We start from the raw sequence: 8,105 nt of genomic DNA, 5'->3' as shown, positions 1-8,105 counted from the left end.
GATTTAATCAGCTTAACACAATTAACATATTTAAATTTTAAGCTGATTTGTATTCAATTCAAAGTAATAAAGCATTCTGAGGTATATAGCATATACTTAGATATTTCTCCCCCTTTTTGACAACATCAAAAAGATAGTGAAACATTAAGCACAAAGATCAGAGCAGAACACATCGAGTGTGAATTCAAGAGGTTTTCTAATTTGATACCACAGATAGTTTTCTAATCAAGTGTAGGTGGAATCTTCCTTAGGTTAATTCAAGAAGTATTACAAATGATATTCAAGGAAAAACATGAGTGGAAATCTAACCTCTCTTCACTGAGTATGAAAGCTTGTTCGTTTAAGACCTTTTGTCCAATCTATTAAGTATTTTATCAACATGAGAGCAATTTAATTAATTTTCAGAGTAAAAGATCAAAACTTATATATTTGGAAAAACATATCATCATGTTGGATCATTAATTCTTAATGACTTCAAAGTTCTTATATGATAATAAGAGCATTGGGGCACAAATACCAAAATATGAGTTTATGCAATTTTTGATACATCTTTGAGCTCTTTTAAAGACTTTCTTTTATTCCTTTAGAAAATAAGCATAATTTGATACATAAAATAATGAATTTGCACAAAATTGAAGTTCCAAAAATAGATTTTCTAAGAGATACTCAAGAAAATTTAACACATTATTCTCCCCCTTTTTCATTAAATTAGAGGCTCTTAAGATTTGCAATTTGGTTCAAGAGTGATGCATGAGATATACTAACCAAATAACACGCCTCAAGGTGTATCATACAGATTTTCAGATTTAAATTTTAGATGATACATATTGGAGAGTATTAGAATCACTTTTCATTTAGTGTTCTTTCTCTCTCCTTTAGTTATAGATTTATGCGATTAAGTTCCATAAGACCTCTCCTTCTGAAATTTTCTTTCTCCCCCTCAATTGATCATTCCATTTAAGAGTTTAGAATCCTAAGATAATGTTCAATAAGATTGTCAATCTCAAAAATATATTTCAGCTTATTTTCATAAGACTCAAGGTTTGAGATAAGACAACCTTTATAGAACTCATCTCAAGGAAATTAAAGCATGTCTTGCAATATAAGGAGGTTCATCAAAATCAATCCATAAAATTCAAAGTATGCATCAAAATAAAGTGTCTTTGGGATAGGATACTGAATATCTAAAGCTCCCCCTCAAAAGATGCATTCTTCTTTAATCATTTTAAATTGTTGAATTTCAGATTTTAGTGATAAACGTGAATAACACTGAAATTCTGTAATATCGAGAATGTAGAGTAATCTAGTATTATTCTAAAATATATAGTAATTACTCTTTCTAATCCTTTACGAACAAGTTATGCTTTCTCTTAATCTTAGAGAAAATGTATAGAAATATTAATCAGAAAATGATTCATTTGAAGCTCAATTTCTTTCAAAAGCATTTACATTTTCTTTCTTTTAGAGTCATTTGAGTGAACTGAAATATTTCTAGTTTTAAGATCATTCACTCTATTGATGGAAGTCTTTAATAATGTAGGAGAGAAAAACATATAGATGATCATTGAAGTATATCTATTTATAGAACTCAATTTCTTAATTATAGTTTTTCTGCAATGGATACATGAAGCATAATAAATCTTTTTAATATCAAAATAAACTCATATATTTAAAAATATTTGTTTGCAATTAAGATCATTGAAAGACACATCATTTAGACCAATATTAGTATACTTTGAAGATAAGAAATGATATGTTTCGGATGCGTATCGGAGCAATCAACCAAGGCATCAAAATTAATTCTGTTTTTCTTAAATTAAGATTTTATTTAGAAATCATATTGAGTTTAAGCTTTTATACAAAATTAGATTCTGAATTTCATAAAGATTTTCAATAGAGGCTTTTAAAGTCATAATTTGAGATATGGATCTTCCACATTGTAGCTCATCTTAAATCATTATGATTGAAGACACATATTTCACACATATAAGAGGATATTCAGAATATTTGTATTTATGTTTAGCACATTATATACCAAGGTTTGAAGGATAGAACAAACTCAATTCATTTTGCCTAAATAGAAATATCCTTCTCTTCTCCTTTTTACAAATTTATTCACCTTTCAGATTTTAACGATGATTGTGAATGACAAATCTGAAATTTCTTTTTAACAATACAAAAAAAAATTATATAGTATTCCAAATATTCAATCAAATTATCCAAGAATGAAGCATTGTAAAACATTGAGAACCCATAAATCAAGACATCATACCATATGCACACTATATTAAGTGTTAAGTCATACATTAAAATAATAAGAACAAGCATGTCAAGGATCAAAATCAATTCTTTTCAAATAAACTCCTCCTATTTAAATATTATCTTGCATTGATTTCATCCTTAAATTATGTTTTCAAGTGATAAAAAAAAACTTGATTCTTCTTATATACTTTCATTTACTTTGTCTTTCATTTTTACTTTCTTATGCTCTATACTCTATTTGCTCCCTATCCGATGGAGTTGGGAAGGGGCACGAGGTACTACCACTAGCTTCCCTCTTGTGCCGTCCCTAATATGCCCTACACCGAATAGTTGGGTCAAATAGTGCCGGGTACTACCACTAGCCTCTCCATTGGCACCATCCCTATGATGAGCAATATAGAAAGGTTAAAATGTTTACTTCAAAACCTCCCTGTTTAAGTGTAATTAATTATGGATTTTATCCCTTCCAAAAGAATGCTCACACAAGTCTCACAAATGTGTCGAATATATTAAGTTTGTTTTGCTTTTCCTTAAGGTTGAAGTGTTTGCCTCTACTTGGATTTTACTTCTCTTGAATAATATCCATTTTCTTTTCTTTATCTCTCTCTCTCTTTTTGTTATTCTCAAGTAATTTTCATGAGAGAGCAGAATAGAGAATTAATCTTACGTATCATATATATGTATATCATGCAAACAATATTTTCATTATGCTCAAGGATTCATAACTTCTCACAAGTTAATTTACATCAACATTTTAAGCATATACTTGTGTATTTCATGGTTATGACATAGGCAAAGATATATTTTAGTTTGGGCAAACCATGAAATAATTTCTAAAAGTATAAGTCAGTCAATACACATATAGACATGATATCAAAAATTAATAATTAAAGAATTTAATCATGCCATAATAAGATTTAAGTTACTGACTTTGCTCAACTAATTTGTGAGAAGGGTATCTAAATTACCTATTCATTATATGTTCTTCAAGCCAAACTAGATTTCTTATGTGTGAACTTTTGGCTGAAGAAGATCCTCTCTCTTGTTTGCATGTGAATGTTTAGTGTATCTTACATGAAGATATCCTTCAAGTTGAAATTTCTCATTTTTCTTTCTTGAAGAAAGGTCATTAGTTTCTTTAAGATACAAAGCATTCATCCAACATATATATTTTTTAACTAGATGACTCAATATAAGATATGACAATAGTTGCATGTTGAGTCACTTTACTCAAGAGATTGCCTAAATATAAGCAAGCACATATCATTTGAACTAAAGAGATAGATTCATTAACCAAGATAGTTCAAGTCAATTTAGTTTAGATTCTATTTGCTTAAGATAATTATCAATAAGATATGTTAACTATGTTTTAATCAATTTATCTTAAACATTTGTTTCTATCAAAATTCAGATTATGATTTATTTGTTATCAATAAAATATGATTAATTAAAGGTAGATTGAAGTCTTGCACAAGGTCACATAATGAGCATACAATCTGGTCTACTAGCTGTATGATAAAATAATTATTCTATCATGCTTCAACACAGCTTTAACACAATAGATCTACTTTGCTCATCCTTTTCAAATTCAACAAGATGGGGTCATAGATATACCTTCTTCATGCCAATCTTCTATAAGAGTTTTCTTGTGGACTAACGTTGGTCAATGAAGATCCCCTTTCCTGTTTGTCTTAATTTGGAGTTTGAGAGAAGATGTTAATTCATTCATCATATTTCAAACTCACTTTGCAATATAACTCTTCATTAGTAGAACCAAAAATGATGTCATCAATGCATACTTTGAGCAAATAAAATATCACAAATTCATCTTTTTGATGCATAGATTTATCACTATTACTTTCTATCAAAAAGGTTGCTTAAGCTTTTATATATCATGCTTTTGATGCTTGTTCTAAATCACATATTGCTTTATCATATATGTAATGTGTATTTTTAAATATGGTGGTTATTTTTCATAGATCTCCTTTTTAATGAAGTAACCACATAGGAGTGAATTCTACACATTTATTTGACAGAATATAAAGCTCATGAAGCAAGCACATGATAATGATGATCTTTACTTCTAATCATGCAAGAATCTTTATCAAGATCTATTTCCTCTTTTCTTGATTTAGTCTTTTAGTAGTCATCAATTTTTCTTCATTAAGTGCATATGTAAAAGATTAACCATATAATTTGATTTTAGTATTTTGATAATAAATCATTAGCCTCATAAAGAATAAAATGAATTGATATTTCTGCAACTAAAATCTTTTCATTGAATATTCTATATGCATTGCTTGATGAATGATATCCAAGGATAGAAGTATCTTTATCAGATTTGGCATTATTTTCATAATAACATGTACGACTGAAAAATATGAAAGATATGCAATGGTTCATTTTCCATTTTTCAGAAGATCAAAATTTTCATCAAAAATAAAAATCATATGTATGACAAGCAGTGATGATAGTCTTTTAAAAATTATTTAAGTAGATGACTATCATACATAATTGTCTTTTTCATTTCTTCAAGAATTCTATTAATCCTATTTTGCTTATGGTGTCCTTGGTGCTGAAATCATTGGATTTAATATTATTTTCTGTATAACCTTTATCAGGATTTTGGTTTTCAACACTGTGCCATGATACTCTTTATCTTCACAGTTTGGAAACCTTTATCATTTGAACCACTTTTACAAGATTTAGTAAATACAGAAAAATACTTCAGTTTTATTTTTCAAGAATAAATCCAATGTAAGCTTTTGAAAAAATTAGTGTTGGAAACAACATCTCTAGATTTAGAAATTATTTTTGTTTGTTTCCTTAGTTAGCATGCATAGTAAAACTTTGACCTTTAAGAGGATAATCTAAGTAAGCCTATGGCAAGGTCTTTTGAGATTAAGTACATACTAGCATGAGCTGATTTCATATGCCAAATATGGTTTCTTTAATCTTGGTATTCATAGTGCATATATTCAAAAGCATACCAAGTACACATTATCATATCTATGATCAATAAACAATAATGCCATAGATAAAAACTCTCAATCAAGCATATAGAGAATTCATAGAGTTATTCTTAATAAGTTGATTAATCATTTAGCACCTTATCCACTAGTGAGTAAAATGAAATGATTTGATTATATTTCCAAAAGTATTTTCTATATCACAAAATTGATCACTACTAGCAAATCATATCAAATACTAAAGCACAAATAATGATGAGATGCAAGAATTACTGATTTCATTATTATTTTTTTTTGTTAATAACTTTTTAAGTTTCTTTATGTTCCATAGGTACCTTGGTACACCTATGTGTACATCCTCATTTTCTCATTTTGGGTACCCAAGCTTGCTTGAGTCCTTGAGAGTTAGGACATATGGTTCCTTTTGGAACCCATATCTGTTTAATAGTAATAACTTTACCATTTGATTTAATTATACTAGAACGATAGGTAAAGTTGTTATTCCCATTCTTTTCATGTTTGAGATAAGTTATCTTATTTAATGGTTTGCATGGTGAATTGATAACCTTTTTCTCTAGAGGTTTATTGTTAAGTAAAGGAGTCAAGCCAAGTTTTGATTTATCATAAGCAACATATTGGCTTTCAAACATCATTTTCAATCGTTCTGAGCTTACGGTGAATTTGTTAATAAAAGATTTTAATTGATTAATTTCTTTACTTAAGTTTTGATTTTCTCTAATTAAGCTATGATTTTTCTGAATTAATTCTTCTGAAAATGACCTTAAGCTTTCATTTTCAGAATTTAGTTTCTCTTGTATTTCATCATTAGAATTTCTTTCTTTTGAAATTTTCAGATTTAGTTTCTTAAGATTTTTATTCTTTACAGCTAATTTTCTACATTCACTATACAAATCGTGAAAAGCATTTAATAATTCATCATAAGAGAATTCGTCTTGAAAATCATTTGAGGTAAAAGTAGATTCAGATTTTACCTTGTCTTCCTGTGCCATAAAGCACAAGTCCGTTACCTCTTGTAGTTTCTTGGAGCTAATATCATCATTGTTGCTCCTAACTTTTATTTTCTGGCTTGACTCTTTCTTGGTCAAGGCTTTCTTCCTTTTTATCTCTTTCTTCCTTTCTTCTTGCTTCCTCTTTTTCTTTGTCTTTAGGAAGCTGATTTGCCTCGGAGTCGACTCGGACCTTATTGGAGTCGACTCGGTTATCTTGAGGGTCGACTCTGAAATACTTGGAGTCGACTCGACTGAGGTGGGAGATTCAACACCTTTTTCTGCAGTCTCATTGTTAGAATGTAATTGAAGCACATGAGAGCTAATCTGAGATTTATCATAAATATTTTCTAAAGTATCCCGGATCTCCTTAGCAGATAAGCATGCAGAAATTTCATTAAACTTTGTTTCTTGAATAGCACAATATAATATGTTCATAGCATCAGCATTCAATTGTGCTAAGTCCTTTTCATTAAAAGTTTGAGAGAGTATGTGAAGATCATTTATTATGATTTTTCATAAGTAATAGTTTTGTGATTGAATAAAGATGCGCATGCGTATTTTCCAATGTGTATAGTTTATGCCATTAAATGGTGGAGGTGTATTAATTGATTGTCCTTCTCCTAGAAAACTATCTATTTGAGTTGTCATGATCTTTGGCTCTTGATCGTGAGATCAATGATTAAACTTAGAGCACCTGCTCTGATACCACTTGTTGCCCAGTAGATACAACCCAAGAGGGGGGGTGAATTGGATCTTTTAAAACTTTTAAACTACTTCTAGTACTTTTTGATTAACTATGCTAAGTTGTATAGATGCACAGTGAAAGTTAAACTTAGCAAGGGTTTGATGTATAGACTTCGACTTGATTAAATATGCTTGCAACTAAAGGATGTGCGGATAAGAATTAAGCAAGCAATTTATCTAAGTAAGTAAGTGTGTTAGTTAGACAATAACTAGAGGCATTACAAACACAAAGGATATATAGTGGTTCGGTGCACCCCAGCACCTACATCCACTCCCCAAGACCTCTTGGGAATTTCACTATAATCCTACCGATTACAGCCGGTTGTTTTACAAGCTCACAACCCAACTTGTTGTTTTACGAGCGCACAACGAACTCGGTCGGTTTTCCCAGGCTCACCGACTAGAACCAACCCCGATTGTTTTTCCGGGCTCACAATCAAATCCTTACACGTTGGTTTTACCCTCGGCTCACCAACAAACCTAAACCTCGTTGGTTTTCCCTTTGGCTCACCAACAAACCTTAATCCCGTTGGTTTTCCCTTTGGCTTACCAACAAACCTTAATCCGTTGGTTTTTCCTTTGGCTCACCAACAAACCTTTAACCCCTTGATTCAATCCCTTGATTGAATCAAGTTACAAGATATTAAAACAAAGAATAAAAACAAATCAAAGCTTCTTAAACAAGCAGATATGACAATATAAACAAATAGAGTAAAGAGAAGCCCTCAAACGAGTTTTGAAGATGGAGGAGCTCGGCTTCTTCTTTACTTGATCCTCCTCTGATTTGGCATGAAGTTGAGGATCCCCGAGGCAGCACACGGATGGAGAGGAAGCTTTCGGATTCACTTGGATGCTCTTCTTCTCTCTATTTCGTTTTGGATGGCCCTTTTGTGCTTGTGGGAGATTTCCTTTGTAATCTCTTTGAGATCTCTTTCCTAGATGATCTCTCCCATTTTCATGATTTCTCCCCTAGCTCTCTTCTTGTTTTTATAGCTTTAGATGGCGTGGAAACAAGAATATAGCCGTTAGAGACAAAAATAGAGCCGTTGGACACAGTCTGCACTTCCTGACAATATTACCGTTGGGATCGGAGTCGACTCGCGCGATCAGGAGTCGACTC

This window comes from Phoenix dactylifera, chromosome 17 (assembly GCF_051530095.1).
Source record: "Phoenix dactylifera cultivar Ajwa chromosome 17, Ajwa_hap1_PhDact_Kaust_v1.1, whole genome shotgun sequence".
Taxonomy (NCBI): domain Eukaryota; kingdom Viridiplantae; phylum Streptophyta; class Magnoliopsida; order Arecales; family Arecaceae; genus Phoenix; species Phoenix dactylifera.
This window is presented reverse-complemented; position numbering follows the sequence as displayed.